This window comes from Salvia hispanica, chromosome 4, assembly GCF_029641045.1.
Source record: "Salvia hispanica isolate PSC_SH4W2 chromosome 4, Shi_PSC_v1, whole genome shotgun sequence".
Classification (NCBI taxonomy): Eukaryota; Viridiplantae; Streptophyta; class Magnoliopsida; order Lamiales; family Lamiaceae; genus Salvia; species Salvia hispanica.
Window position 1 is genome coordinate 21,919,339 of NC_142695.1, and position 17,128 is coordinate 21,936,466.

A 17,128-nucleotide genomic window follows, 5' to 3' on the forward strand; every position below is an offset into this window, starting at 1 on the left:
TTGTCCAGATGGCCTATAGCTTGCTAATTGTTGGATTTGCTCGATCACTCATTCCTCACCAGGGATGTTAGGATCGATCGCTCTTAGTTAGTTCCTGCTACTGATGCTTCGGGTTATGAGAATTTCTCTTTCTATCATCCTTTCCTAATATTTCTCTCTTTTTCCCTGGACTTCGTCCAGCTTATACCTCCTATTTTCCTAGACTTCGTCCAGCTTATACCTCCAGATTATTATTATTATTATTATTATTATTATTATTATTATTATTATTATTATTATTATTATTATATTTTCCTCCTCTGGACTTTGTCCAGCTTATACCTCCAGGTTTGAAACCCTTTTATTCTCTTTTTTATTTTCTTTCTAAATTCTTCTCCCTAAGCATCAGGTAGCAGCCCCTTTCATCATGTTAGCACTCAGTGTTAAGGCTTTTAACTCACATCAGTAGTGGGGCTTCACAATTAGGTCAGTTAAGACACCTTCTATCGTTCTTGCCTCCTCCAAACCGATTTCAATCTTTTAAAAGGAAGAGGCCTCAAAGTTGCGTGCATCCTATTCTCAATTACTTTTACTAAGGGAATCTTGCCTTATTATTATCACCAGTTCATGCTAACACATAGATCCTAAAAAAAAACTAATTCCTAGACTTAGAGACTCTAACACATGCTGAGCACACACTGCACGAACTCTCCCACCCCCTCCCACTTCACTCCAGCTTGTTCCCAAGCTATCCTAGTGAAGGGGGAAAATGAGGGAGTTGGTGTACACAATAAAAAAAACAATAAAACTTTTCACACTTAAACCGAACAACGGGCTAAGTGGGAGAAAGCAAAGACATAAAATAGGAAATAACATACGGAATCTAAACAACAACTTCTCACACTTAGACCAAGAATTGGGCTAAGTGGGAGATAACCACCTTATCACAGAGAAAAGAAAAACATGCTGAAGAAACACATAAATTTTTCATGCTTAGACCAAAGATTGGGCTAAGTGGGAGAACCCACAGGAAAACAATTTCACATGCTCAGCACAAGCAACATGGATATATATAAAAAATAAAATAAAATGAAATGACTAAAATATAAAATTTACTTGGTCAACTGGGGGAATTCAATTCTGGGTCCGGCTCCCTTGGGAGCCAGACTTGGGTGGTACGTCGGGGCGGTTCACTTTCACTTTCTTCTTCGCCGGCGACACCGGCACTTCCTCTTCAGACATTACAGGGGGTTTTGACAGGGGTTTTCTCACAGAGACAGACGCCAGGGCTGAAGACACAAGCGGGGCTACCGAAGGCTTGGAGGGGGTGGAAGCTGCTGCTGGGAGGAACTTCCCGGACCGGGCTGCCGGACCATTTTGCTAGGTCCAGAGGGCAGCTTCTGCTGGATCTGGGGAAGTACCTCTCCCAACCATTCTGTCATTCTCTTCATAAGCTTGACCGCATCGGTCATCCTCTCATTCTGGGCAGATGATCGTCCGGCCAGGGTATCCAGACTCCCCTTCATCTCTTGTAGCGCCTTCTTGACTCCCCCAATTTCTTCTCTCACCTCAGCCATCTCCTTTCGTAGCTCTGCCACATCCACAGTCACCACATCTTCCACCAGCTCCGGTTCACGCTTCACTTTGTCCACATTGGCCCCTATGTTATAGAAGCACAACTCCTGCCCTTCCATGTGTAAGAGCCCCTTGTTGAAAAAGTACTCCAATGCTGAATAGCTCCGGGGGCTCACACATTGTAGCACTCGGCTCTGCCTTCCCAATCTTCATTACGAAGTTGCGCTCTATGTAGGCGCCTAGAAGGTGGCAGGTGTACATGTGGCGGGAAGGGTTGGCAGTCATCTGATGGTGGTGAACTTTGATGCGTTTAGACATGCACCATGTAAAGTAGAGCACGGTGGTGGTGATGCTGGAGCTGGCCGTGCCCATCAGATTGTACCCGATGAATTCTTGGGTAAAACGGAGGAGATGGTCGGTGATGTGAATCCCTTTTGATACGCTGGTTTTGAAAATCCCACTCCTAGCGTATGTCAAATATTCTCAGGCAGTTTAAGATGAGAATCCAGGGATGTCTCTCGGTGGGCCGTATACTCTATCATCCCAAATTCCCTCGTCATTCTCAGCATTTGTAAATAGCCCCATCCTAAGAGACCACTCCCTTACACTCATTGTATGCTCGTTGGTGAAAAGACGGAAGGAGATGGAGTTCGCATCCGGATCGGTAGTTTTCTTGAATCTGAAGGTGGAGAAAAATTCTCGGGCCGCTTCCACTGGCACCTCCTGTTCGCTATGGTTCAGGAGCCACTCAAAGCCTATTCCCTTGATGTGGCTAAGGAATTCTTCCTCGGATTCTATCTGCCTCAGCGAGTCCCTGTCACATCTCTTCCCCAATTTGGCCAGTTTCCCAATTGCATTTCGATCCTTATGCGTATGTGTCCTCTTTGGGTCGTTGAACTTAGACATAGCTCCCAAGAGTTTCTTCGTGATCCAGATCTCCTCTCGCTCATAGTTAGGGACCTCCTCTTCTTCAGACTCTTACTCTGTCTCACTGTCGGCTTTACCAGGTCCAGGAGCTTTAGGCAACGCACGAGGAGATTCCCTGACTGAGTGGAGCCTCTGTGAATTCCTAGGCCGATGAGTAAGGGTTGTATTTCCTTTCCTCTTGCGCTCCTTGGCCATTCGACGCTCTTCTGCGGCGTCCACTTCCTCCTCGGACTCAGGAGTTTCTCCCTCCTGCACAGTCGTTGCTCCTGGGGCCAGGAACCCTGATCCCCTCGACTGGTTGCCTTCATCGATTTCATCTAGCATGCTTCTCCGTGCTATTCTCCTTGACTCCCGCAGATCAACCGGTGAGTCTTCGGGCACCTCCTCCAGATCTACTACTTCCAACGGCCCGTCCTCCCTGGGCCTCTGTCCTATAACAATAACGGGGACCTCGTCCCCTCCAGAATTCCTAGGCATTTCTCCCTCAGCACACATAATTGGGGTTTCCCCGGTAGATTTATTCGGAGTCTCCTCCTCAGGTATGTTAGGGATTTCTCCCTCAGACACAATTGGGGTTTCCCCCTCAACGAGCAGAGTCGGGGTTGCCCCCTCAAAATCAAACGGGGTTCCCCCCTCCACATATAAACTTGGGGTTTCCTCCTCCACATTCTTAGAAACAGGGGTTAAACAGGGGTTTCCCCCTCCACAAATTTAACCACAAGGGTTTCCCCCTCCACCGATTGTAAAGCAGTTGCGTTACCTTCCCTTGCGACTCCATCCAAAGAGTAATCCACCGCCATCCTGTCAATTTCGTCTGCAAATCCGCTGACGTTTTCCTCCTCGAGGCCGCTGCCGCCTTTCCCCTGTTCTACAATGTCTGGGCTCGGCCCAGTTTCTGCATGTGTTGGATCTAGGATTTTGGAATCCTCTAGGTTTGAACTCGGTGGTTGCGCCACTGATTCTTCAGGAATTGCCTGCGGTTGCTGGCGGAACATCGAAAATCGGGAGAAAAGTCTCTCGGCCTCCTCTTTACTTCTGAACTTCTCCTCCAACTCTTTCAAGAATGCTTCCTCATCGGAATTTCTGACGGCAGAAGAGTCTGGAACACGAATCGGGCTCCATTCTGAGCGTATATCGAGCGCAAAGAAAATCGGCTTAGCCGGCGGTTGTCTGGACGACTCGCCGGACGGTAATTTGGCGGCGGGGTCTCCCTTCTTCACGGTGGTATCCTGTGCTTTCTTCATGGGTACCTGCAAAACTCACAATTTCTGGGGTGGATTTGGTTAGGGTTTGAAAAACAAATTTTGGAGAGTAATTATTGAGAGAGAGAGTTGTAAAAGTGGAGAGAGAAGTGACCGGTTGAAAAAAATATCTTTGGGCTTTTCAGAGTGGTAGGCGAACGGTTGCGACATGATGTAAGCAACCATACATTCCTGGAAAAGCGGAATTCGAAATTCCAAAAGCAACCGTCTTTCCTCCAATTTGCAAGACTCTTCCTCCCCCTAGTAACAAAAGAAATGAAACACCAAATTCTCGGGTCGGAGATCATAAGTGACAAAACAATTTCCCCAGGGTTTTTGGTGCTTTGAAAATGTTTTTGGGAAAAACTTTTTTAATTTGTTTGGGTTTTCTTATGTTTGAAAGCAACTGAACTATTTACATAGCAAATGAGTATCATCAAGATTTCCTAGGTCAGTGTAAAAATAAATTTTCGTTCCCCACTTTACCTGACCTAGGAATTCATTGAGGATATCCACTTGCCAGACCACCTTAAGAAATAATAGCAGATGCATGTAGTGGCGTCTCTTCCACCACATACAGATGTGTATTATCTCTGTATACCTTCACTCTGTGCCCATTTACTAGGAAATGAACTGAGTTTGGGGCGCTCCCTTAAATCTCTACTGCTCCATTTGCTCGAAAGCCAATGATCGTGTATGGCCCTATCCACTTGGATTTCAGCTTACCAGGAATTAGCTTTAGTTGAGATTGAAAAAGAAGTACTTTCTGCCCTACTCGAAGTTCCTTGACTCGGAGGTTCTTATCATGCCAGAGTTTGGTTCTTTCTTTATACCACATGGCCGAGTCAAATGCCTCCAGTCTTAGTTCTTCCAATTCCTGTAGCTGCAGTTTCCGTTCTTCTTCATAGGCCTGTGCCTTCATGTTCATCTCTTTAACGGCCCAGTAAGCCTTATGTTCCACCTCCACGCGTAAATGGCACATTTTCCCGAACACCAATCTATACGGTGACATCCCGATTGGTGTTTTGTAAGCAGTCCTGTATGCCTAGAGAGCATCGTCGAGGTGCTTACTCCAATCTTTCCTTGTGGTGTTCACCATCTTTTCCAAGATGTTTTTGATTTCTCTGTTCGAGACTTCCGCTTGACCATTCGACTGGGGATGATATGGTGTAGATAACCGATGATGTACACCATATTTTCTCATCAAAGCTTCTATTGTGCAGTTACAAAAGTGCGTTCCCTGGTCCGAGATGATGGCTCTGGGCACCCCATACCTATTGAAAATATTGGTTGGCAGAAATTTAGCTACCTCCTTTGACTCGCAAGTGGGCGTAGCCTTTGCTTCTATCCATTTGGATACATAATCTACTGCAACCAAGATGTATGTATTCCCATATGAAGATGGGAAAGGGCCCATAAAGTCCATGCCCCAAACATCGAAAATTTCACAAACTATTATCGGATTCTGCGGCATCTCATCTCTTCTAGAAATTCCCCCGATTCTTTCACAGACTTGACAAAACTCAAAAGAGTCCTTGTTCAGAGTCGGCCAATAAAAACCACTATCCAAAACCTTCCTGGCAGTTTTCCTAGGCCCAAAATGACCCCCACAGGCTAAGGCATGGCAGTGGTTTAAGACATCTTTATGTTCCCACTCTGGTATGCATCGTCGGATAACCTGGTCTGAGCACATCCTCCAGAGGTAGGGATCATCCCAGAAGTAGTATTTGGCTTCACTCTTCAGCTTCATTTTCTGGGCCTGGGAAATTTCGTGGGAACCTGGCAGTTCTCCAGTGACTAAGTAATTAGCCAGGTCAGCGAACCATGGCTCTGCATTCATCGGGCGCTTCCCCCTGTCTGATGTTCCTAGACCTGTTACTGTCAACACTGCTTCCCAGTCAATAGATCTAGCAGACTTCCATATATAATAAAGTTGTTCCTCGGGGAAGGCATTAGGTATAGCTTTATCCGTATCCCCCCTGGAATATTAGGCTTAAATGATCTGCAACTTTATTTTCTGTCCCTGTCTTATCTTTTACCTCACAATCAAATTCTTGCAGCAACATCACCCATCTAATCAACCTTGGCTTAGACTCCCTCTTGGCCAGGAGATACTTAATCGCAACATGATTAGTGTAGACTATTACTTTCGACCCTAATAGATACGGTCAAAATTTCTCGAATGAGTATACCACTGCTAACATCTCTTTTTCTGTGGTATCATAGTTCTTCTGAGCCTGGTTGAGGGTCTTCGAGGCATAAAAGATGACATAGCTTTTCCCGTCAATCCTCTGACCTAGGACCACTCCCACTGTAAAAATCACTTGCATCGCACATTACTTCAAAGGGGTAATTCCAGTCTGGTGCGCGGATTATCGGGGCGGAGACAAGTCTATCCTTCAACATTTGGAATGCCTTCTTGCACCCTTCATCAAAATCAAACTCCACATCATTGTGCAAGAGATGCGTAAGCGGTTGGACAATTTTTGCAAAATCCTTGATGAACCTCCTATAAAAGCTTGCGTGACCCAGGAACCCTCTAACCTCCTTCTGATTCGTAGGGTAGGGAAGTTTAGAGATTACATCCACCTTGGTTTTATCCACTTGAATTCCTCTCTCAGAGACTACATGACCGAGGACTATTCCTTCGGGTACCATGAAATGGCATTTCTCAAAGTTTAGGACTAAATTCTTCTCCTGACACCTTCTCAATACCAGATCCAAATTGGTCAAGCATGTATCGAAGGAATTCCCATACACCGTGAAATCATCCATAAAAATTTCAAAAGCTGGAATGTACCCATTGCATTGCATAATCCAAACGGCATTCTTCTATACGCATAAGTGCCGAACGGGCAGGTAAAGGTTGTCTTCTCCTGATCTTCAGGATCCACATATATTTGGAAGTATCCACTGTATCCGTCTAGGAAGCAAAAATATTGCTTTCCAGCCAATCTTTCCAACATGTGGTCAATGAAAGGCAAAGGGAAGTGATCCTTTTTGGTGGCTTCATTAAGCTTCCGGTAATCAATGCACATTCTCCATCCAGTCACCAATCTAGTAGTCACCAACTCATTCTTTGGTTTCAACAACTTGTATTCCCGACTTCTTTGGCACCATGTGAACTGGGCTGACCCATTCTCTGTCTGGAATGGAGTAAATAATCCCTAAGGATAGCAACTTCAAAACTTCCTTCAGAACCTCTAACCTCATGTTTGGGTTTAGCTTACGCTGCGGGTCTCTACGTGCCTTTGCTCCCTCTTCCAGTCGGATGTGGTGCATGCAAAGGCCGGGGCTGATTCCCACCAGGTCGGAGAGCGTCCACCCCATGGCCTTCTTGTTCCTCCGGATTACTTCCAGTAGATCGTTCTCCTGTTTCGCTGTCAAGTGGCTGTTGATTATCACTGGGAATGTTTCATCTTCCCTAAGGTAGGCATACTTAAGGGTCTCGTGTAGTTTCTTCAACTCTTTCTTTGGTGTGATGGCTTCCTGGGGCATGAGGTTTTTCTCTAGACCTCTTGTTGCCATTTCACCCAAGTCGGTTTCCTCGTCTGAACTCCTCACTTGAACATACCCCGTAGACTCGAATGACAGTGGTTGGTGGCAAAATGCCATGACGCTTCATTGATTTGTTCGTCTGTCAGGTTCCGAGTTAATAGGGTTTCACACCATCCAGCTACTTCCTTGTCAACAGATTGACTCAACTCCGAATTTTTAAACTATTCCTGCATTAATTCAGCCTCAAGATATTCCTGGACCAGGGGGTTAATGATATCGACAGAATGCAAATTCTCAACATCCAATGGCTTTTTCATAGCTTCATCAATGTTACATGTGTATTTTTCCCCATGATAGTCCAGGCATATTGTTCCATCAAACACATCAATAATAGTCTTAGCGGTGCGTAAGAATGGCCTTCCTAAAAGCACTCCGCTAGACTCAGCAGATTCATTATCTCTCATTTTTATTACATGGAAATCGGCTGGGTACAGGAAATCATGCACTTTTACTTTCATATTCTCCAGCACACCCTCGGGTGAAATGCATGTTCTATCGGCTAACTGAATTACTACCTTCGTATCAACCAGGCTTACCCCTATCAACTTCTTATATATCGAAAGTGGTAACATATTTATCGAGGCTCCTAGATCACACATCGCATGCTCAATTTTTATGTCACCTAGAGAAATGGGCAAAGTGAACATACCTGGGTTTGTGCATTTCGATGGCATCCTCCTCTTCTGTATTCTAACTGACACATTTTCACCAATTACTATCTTCCCGTCGAGCTTGGTTTTTCCCGCTATGAACTCCTTGATTAATTTACTGAATGTAGGCAGGTTCAAAGCTTGTAGGAAGGGCAGGTTGATCTCCAGTTTGCCGAAAATCTCCATGAAGTCTTCGGTGTCGTCCTTCTTCTTTTTGGCTTCCCCCGATGAGGGAATGGCTTCATGCATTTCAACGTTCCTGCTGGACCTGGGGCTGACGATTCTCCGACTTCTTTCCTTCCTTCCTCAATCTCCACTCCAGGCTCTGGGTCTAAGAAAAATGGATCAGCCATCCGAGGTAGTGGTTTCTCCAGATCCCCTTTTTGAAGACCGTCTTCTACTCTGAGATTCCTTACCTCAGTATCCTCTAGGTCAGGAGTTCCGCCTTCCTTGCTCGTCAAAAAAGGTGTACTCTCATCTTCTTTCATCACCAGACCTTCATAGCCCCGTCCTGGCCTCAAAGTTATCTGACTGATATTTGCCCGGTCGGGTGGTTTTACTGAAGCTGGTATTCTTCCCTCGTGTCCTCTCATCTCATTCAATGACGTGGCCAATTGCGACATTTGCTTGGCCAACATATCCATGGCAGACTTCTGCTCCTGTTGTGCATCTTGAACTTTATGTACCACATTGATACTCTTGATATTTTTAAACTGCGTGCACAATAAGGAATGTCAAGCTTCCTGGGTCCAGAGAATCCACTAGATCACAGGGTCTAGGAACTCACGGAACACTGGAAGATCTCGGTCGTCGGACACACAGAATATCTTTTCAAAACCCTCAACCACGTATACTAAAATTACTATAGAGAAGTAGGGATCGATCCCACGAGGACAGATGCGAAAGTACGCATTTAAAGGAGTTTTGGGTGGTATGGCTGCTGCCACGCAACTTGGGGTTGAGGAATTTATACTAGACTTGGTAATCGAAATTTGCTACGCTAACAACTAGATCTAGGCAGGAACAGGAAACATGCATATAAACTGGAACAAGCGAGACAATTACTAGATCTAAGAAAATTATTCCCTAAATTACCTAGACCTAGGAAAACAACTGAAAGTGGGGACCATTTTCTGAAAAAAAGTAGAATACGATTAAAAAACTGCAAAATAACTAACTCAAGGACTAACTAACAACGACATCATCTTCTCCAACATTGGCATGAAACAACCAGCAAAAACAGAGAGAGGACGTAAATCGAAACGAAGAAGACTGAATTAAAAGCAATAAAACGAAGGACAGTTAAAACTAAGGCAGATCTACGCTACTAGACGAAGCAACATGAAAACGAAAACAGAAAATCAAAATCCATGCACAACTCAGTTTCCCCCGTTCAGATGCACACTTCGGATGCTAAATCCACTCCGGATCCAAGCATCCGAACCGAAGTACGATAAAAACCATCTCCATAACTACAGATTTGCCGAATCACCACAGATCAACAACATATTTCCCAGATCAAGTATATAAACATCGAAACAACAGAAAATAACCATCAACCTTCGAAATAAAACTCCCCAGAACATAAAATCAACGTAGATCAACACAAATCAACACCATCATGACATAAAATAAACTTCATAGAATAACGATAAGTAGCAACGAGCAGTCGACTTCCAAAACGATGAAGTTCGACGGAAATCAAAACGCAAAAACTGAAAAGTAAACGATTGTATCTTCACCCTCCGTGAGGACGGTGTTGCAACAGAATTTTTCCGAAAATGAAACCTCTAACTACCCCAGAATCCCCATTCTCCCAAGTGTGTGAGTGTGTGTGTGAGCTAAGAGCTAAATCATGTATGTATCGTGTGTTGCATGCTCCTCTTTATATAGGCGTGGAAGTGGGTCCAGCAGGGGCTCTTTTGTGTGAATAGTCTTCTTTGCCCTCAGCTTTGGACTTCCTTCGTCTAGCCATTTTCTTCCTTAATTCTGCTCACTTTTCGTTTCTCTCCTTCGCTGGTCCGCTGCCTTCAGTACTTCCTGGACCTAGCGAATTCCTTCACACACCTGGCTTAAAATTTGTGTTAGACCCAGTAAATGGTGACTTTTCATCACATAACCGATGCATGAAATTAGCCTTATCACACATCATTGTTTGCCTGCATATTGTTCTGCATGTGTTGTTGAGAGCTGACTAGGTCGTGTACCATATCATCCAGATTCCTCGGAGGCTTATAGTTCGATTGATTTGAACTTGACCCCTGATTGTTGCTCGGTCCACTCCCCTGATTTGGGCGATAATTACCTTGACCTCCTTGATTGTTGCCGAACTGGCTTCCTGACCCTTGATTTCCCTGGTGTGTATGCTGGAAATTCTGATTGTTTCCAGTGGCGTTCCTCTGGTGTGGTGGCACATAAGAACTCCCTTGATTACTTTGGTTCATGTTGTTCCAATTGGACTGATCCCCTTGATTGCGATAACTTCAGTTATTTTGCCCTTCCTAGTTTTTCCCCTGACCAGTTTGAATTATGCTGGGGTACGTCCTGACTGCGGTTAGGCCAGTTCTGCTGGACCTCTACTGGACCTAGGTACTGTAGCTGGAGCTGTTGGTTTCCGTCTGCCCACCTAAAACAATGGTTATCTCTCCATGGTGCCTCCTTGATCTTCCACTGATTCCAACTTGTATTCTGATTATTTTGATTCCAATTCCCCACTGCATTTACCTGGGCTTGGAATTCTCCATCTGGCGGTGGACCGTAATAGAGCTGGAGTTGATTTTCCTCTGGACCTGGCGGTTTCTCTTTCTCCTGCGAGGTCGGGGTATTCTTTTTCTCAATTGCACTCAGACGTGCCTTCTCCAACCGATCTATCCTGTCCCCAACTCCTTCTCCTTATTGTTCCTTGATTGCGTTGGTTGAACCTCTCCTCATGATACGTGGGTGGTCGTATGCCTTCTTTGCGTCGATCAGCCTTCCCAAAATCTCAAGTGCTTCACTTGCCTTGTTCTTTGTAAAATTCCCCCCGCTCGAGGAATTCATTAAGTCCTTCGACTCAGGATTAGCTCCTTCATAGAACTGGTAAAAGGTCTCAGCCTCCATCATCCTGTGATTGGGACAGGCGTCGAGCATCCCCTTAAAACGAGACCAGTACTGACTCAAGGACTCATCGTAGTCCTGCTTGCATTTCTGAATCTCCTTCTTTAGGGAATTTGTTTTGTTGGACGGGAAGAAATAGTCCAGGAATTCCAGTTTGAAATCCTTCCATGTGTTGATCGAGTTTGGTGGAAGCCTCAGCAGCCAAGTATTAGCCTCGCCCTTAAGGGCAAATGAGACTGCACGCTGGCGGTAGTCCTCTTCAGTAGCCTCGTTGGGTCGCTTTTGGATACTGCACAACTTACAAAACTCGTTTAGGAATTCGGAAGGACATTCATTCCTTCGTCCAGAGAATGTAGGTAAAACACCCAGCACATTTGTCTTGATATCAATAGACCTCTGGCGCTGGTTCGAGACTATGGCATGGGCGGGTTCACCGTCCAGATGCGCGGTGAGTGAACCTATCTCCGGGTCGGGATCCTCCAGGTGTGCCATATCTACGTCTTCCTCCTCCTCGGTTTCGGAGTGCTCTGTTTCTGTAGACGACTTCGGGTCCTCTTCTCCTGACGAGTTCCACTCCTTCTCACTTTCTGATTCGAATGGAAATAGATCTACTGTCGTAAACCCTGATCTGGTGGTGATGGTAGATGTTGATTCCTTAACCTGCCACCTGACTTGAGCGTCCCTTAACCCAGACGGGGTTCTCCAGTTCCCAAATCGTGAGCCCTTGCTCATAAACTGTCAAGAACAAAACAAATAACAGAAATTAAAACTATATACACCAAATCCTCATCGCCGGCAACGGCGCCATTTGAAGTGCTGAAAATTTAATGGCCAGCGAAAGAGTGTTCAAAATTAAAACCCTCGATCCAGAAAATCCTCTAGACACTGGGTCTAGGAACTCAGAGAATCTTGAGCTGCCTGTCGTTGGGCACACAATCATTACCTTAACTCCCCCTTCAAAACCCTCAACCCACTTTAGCTAAGAAAATTAGTACAGGGAAGTAGGGATCGAATCCACAGAGATGAATGCGTAAGTACACATGTTCAAAGACCCACAAACTATTTTTGGTTGCTGCCACGCAATTTATGGGGTTGAGATTTACTTCCTAGACTTGGGAATTTAAAGAACTTATCCTATCAGCTAGATCTAGACGGGATCTTTTAAGCATGCATAAACCAGAATAAAGCAAGACAATTACTAGACTGAGCGAACAGTTTCCTGAATTAACCTAGACTTGGGAAAAAATTAGACGTGGGGACCATTCTCCGAAAAGGCAGAGTACGACTGAAAAGCTGCAAAATAACTAACCTAAGGACTAACTAACAACGACATCATCTTCTCTAACTTTTATCATAGAACAACCAGTGAAAAACAGAGCAAAACGAAGATCGAAGCAAAGTGAACGAAATTAAACCGATAGAAACGAAGAACAGGTAAAACTAAAGTAGATCTACGACTACTAGACAAGGCAAAACAAGAATGCAGAATCTAAACAACAAAATCAAGCGAAAACAAGCAGATCCATCCACGGGACGCTTAATCCACTCCGGATCCAAGTCATCCACATCAATCAAACATCATTTCCATCTCCGATCCTCACAAGTTTACGTAGATTCAACCGATCAACAACAAAATTTTCACAATCCAACTCCAAACTCAAATCAACCAACAATAATCAGCAAATCAAACCAACAACACCACGATAAGATGAACGAAACAAAAGTAGCGATATCCATTGCAAAGTATGAAGTATCCAACGATAATAACGAAACAGAGCCGAGCCTAGAACAGCGAGGACTCGAAAAATACGAAAGTAAACAGGAAAGCAAAAGATAATTGTTTCTTCGCCTCCGTAGAGACGGTGTTGCGACACAATCAAACTGAAACGTGAACCCCTGCACCAATTCCCCGTGAAAGTGTGTGTAGAGAAGTGGAAAGCTAAGCTAAGAGCTGAAAGGTGATAATCCTTCATGTTAAGAGCATGCTCTTATTTATAGTCGATAGAGCTTCTAGACTATTCCTGTGATCTCCATTTTGCCCTCCGATTTGATGCTCCTTAGTCTAGTAGCTCTTCCTTTTTCTGCTTATTTTTCCCGCTAGCTTCTTCTCCCTGACAATCTTCATCTTCTTCCTGGGGCTAGCGATTTCTTTACACACCTGGCTTATAAAACCTTGTTAGACCCATGAAATCACAGAATTTTACCCCATAACCAATGCATGAAATTAGCCTTATCAGTACACCATCCCCAAAACCTTCACAAATTTAGCATAAGGAGCCTTGTGAGTAAGCACAAAAGTTAGGAGAAACTCTAGCTCGAAATGGGAGGTGTGAACCCCAAGGGGCTGTCACAAGAAGCCAAGGTTAGTGGCTATATAAAGGACCATCACCACTCTTCTCCCACTAGACTCCAACACCCTCTAAGTTTCGAAAATCAGCAAGGAGTGGAGAGGGGAGTAGTGGCAGCAAGAGAGCAGCCCCAAAATATCACCTAAGTTAAGGGTATGTCCGCGAGTTAAGGGTGGAGTTAGGAGAATTCAAGTTAATGAATTTAAGCAAACGAGGTGGGCTTTATATTAAAGTTACAGTTTTTGCGAGAAGTATTTTGTGGGCTTTTGAACTAAAGTACTTTAATGAGCTTTCAGTTTAAAGTATGCTTACAGTTTTTATGAGAAGTATATTCTGTGGGTGTTGTGACAGAATAGAGCAATTGTGTAATCGAGACAAATAGAAACATAAAGAAGACACAGATTTACATGGTTCACCAACGTTGCGTTACCTACGTCCACAGCAGAAACGGAGAACATATTTTATTCAGAGTGTTTTCGGATTATGGCTACAGATTGGATCTGATTGGATTTCAGATCACAGAATTATGTGCCCTACTCCCATATAAATAGGCACACATGAGACAGACTAGGCCTAGGAAACATAATCCTATCCTAATTAGGAAACCTAATCTTATACAGATTCAATGCCAGATACATCATTACAATGCCAGATACATCATTACAATGCCAGATAAAAAGACTTCTCATTTCTTGCCTCAGATTTGCCATAAACCGAATTCACCTTGCAGATGCATCGTTACAATGCCAGACGAACAGACTTCTCCTTCCTTGCCTCAGATTTGTCGATCTTTACGTTCAGAGCAGACATGTTGATCGATTTAACACAGAAACCGTAATAGATGCGGAATTCAAAACCCTAGTCCGAAAACCAGACTCTGATAACAGTTAGGATCGTCGACTGCAACAAACGTTTGATATTATCTGCTTTGGGTCAAGCTCACACGGATTTGTTTTTGGGTCACTCCCAAAAGGCCTCAAACTAATTGGGGTTGGAAAGGAATTATATACACCTTCCAACTTCCCTCAGACTCCCGATGTGGGATGGAGTTTGTACATAACAGTGGGCTTTCCTATCCTACATATAATTGTGGGCTTTATGTTTAAAGTACAGTTTTTATGAAAAGTGCTATCGTGATATGATATTACGTGGGCTTTCGAACTAAAGTATATTTGTGGGCTTTCGAACTAAAGTATTTTAGTGAGCTTTCTATTTATGATAAGATGCTACTTGGGCTTTCTGTTAAAAGTACAGTTGTTACGCAAAGTATTTTATGGGCCTTCGTAACTAAATATTTTACGAGCTTTCTATTTAAGATATGATTGAGGGCTTTCTTTTAAAATTCTTTAAATAGCTTTGAAGTGTGATTTCAGTTGTTTACGTTACCAGTATGCGTGCAATTATTTACATAAAGTGAAAGTGATGTGATTTATGTGACATTATATGTTACTTAACGAGTGCTTAATTGTCATCCTTTGTTGATATTGTGTTCGGCTTTCAGCGATAGAAAAACGAGTTTATGTTTCAAAAAAAATTATGAGGAAAAAGAAGTTTTGAAAGTTATGTCAAGCCATGTTTTGTTTCGAACTTTTCCTATTTGATTGTCTAGCAAGGGCGAGATGTCCCTACTGGGCAGGAGTTTCGTGAATTCATTTCACTAGGATTTTGTGAATTCGTTTCACCAGGAGTTTTGTGAATTTGGTTCACCAGGAGTTTCGTGAATTCATTTCACCAGGAGTTTTGTGAATTCCGTTCATCAGGAGTTTCGTGAATTTGTTTCACCATGAGTTTTGTGAATTCATTTCACTAGGAGTTTCGTGAATTTATTTCACCAGGAGTTTGTGAATTCGTTTCACCAGGATTTTTGTAAATTTGTTTCACCAGGAGTTTCGTGAATTTATTTCACTAGGAGTTTGTGAATGATTCACCAGGAGTTTTGTGAATTTGTTTCACGAGGAGTTTTGTGAATTTGTTTCACCAGGAGTTTCGTGAATTTATTTCACTAGGAGTTAGTTCAAATACGACATATGTTCCAGGAAAATAGATCGGCATATCGTTTTTTATAAAAGAAAAGAAAATTGATTTTGTGTTCTCGAATCTTTTACTTAAAAGCCAGAGTTTACTCAGGAGTGACTTGACAAAACTAGTTTTTATGAAAATATATTTCGGCACGTATCCACTGAGTAAACCAAGTACTCAGCCCTGCATATGTTTTAAAAATGTGCAGGTTGAGTAGTGATGACGGTGGACAGTGTTGAGCACAAGCGATGAAGATCCTTTGATAGAATAGTACTTGGATGCGTTGTATCTCCATACACGATGTCATCTGCTCTAGACTCTTCCGTTACAATGTAAAAGTCGTGATTTCATTCTCTTGTATCATGCACTCTGATATATCATTCGATTTATTAAGTGTATGTTAAGTTGTGCCACAGTTTTTTCCTTTCTTCCCCGCTTCTTTCATCCTCCCCTAGTCGAGATCAACCGGACGTTCTATCTGTAGAAATTGCGGTTGTGACACGGACCCTCAACTCGGCACTCGTCATTGAAGAGATGTGATGTTTGCTTTTGAACCCTGTAATGAACTGCCCTTTCCATGCCCTTGGGCAGTTCCTCCACTCCTAGTGCATGCAATCGATGTTGTCCATCATCCTAGGAAAACCGTGCACACTCCCGTGCATTTGTAGCAGTCTCTGGCGGTCCTCGGCGGTTGGCTTCCGTGGATACTCTGGACCGAAGATGTCTTGGATGCCCTTACAAAACTGCCTCGAAACCTATAGGCTTGTCGTCTCACCCATCTGCAGGTATTCCTCGAACTTTTCTGTTGGCCTGACATATGCAAGTTGTCTAATAGCTGCGGTGCACTTCTGAAACATCGAGAGCCCGATCTGGCCGGTCGCATCACGTCAGAGGGTGAAGCACCTGTATCGCCCAACCAATGACGTTGCTATATGAGTGAAGAGTCGTTGCGACATTCTGAAACATCAACGGAAAACCTCTGGTGGATAACCGGGGGTTATCGCCATAATAGTCAACCCTCAGCCGCCGGTTAGCCACGACGTGGTCATAACGGATTGTTCACCGATGATGGATCAGACGAAGGACCGCTGTCGGTGTCTCTCGCTCCGCTTCCTCATCAGCTTCCTGCTGCACCTCTTCAACTAGAGAATCAAACGCTTCATCCCACACTTGTTGATAATCGTCATTATCCATTTTTTGAAAGTGAAATATAGAACATTTTAGAAGAGTGGATATTAGAATGGTGTAAAAATAATGAGAGGGAATGGGTGTATATATAGAAATAAAGAAGAAAAACAAAATTTGAAAAACGTCGACGGCCGCCGAGGCTCTCAGGGCCGTGCAATAGGACGTCACAGCGTGCGCCGAGCTTCCGGTCCCACCACCTCTTCCGCACCGAGTAGTCGGCGCATGGCCTACATGCCCACCCGCCATGGCCTTTGAACATAAACAGTCTTTGGACTTTAAAAATATTGTTGGAAGTCCTGAATTTAGCGTATAATTACATCCATGGTATTTTTTCACTATTTAAGCTAATTTCCGACCAAAAATACCTCCAAGGGCATGAAGGAAATTTTTAAATTTAGATAGAATTGGATTGGGGCAACACTGTAATTTACTATCTCTCAATTATAAAATAAAATATTGTTACACAACTTTATACAATACTATAAGCCATATTTGGTTGACGTGAAAGTAAAGTTGACAAAGAAAATGATTCACAGAAAAATGAATC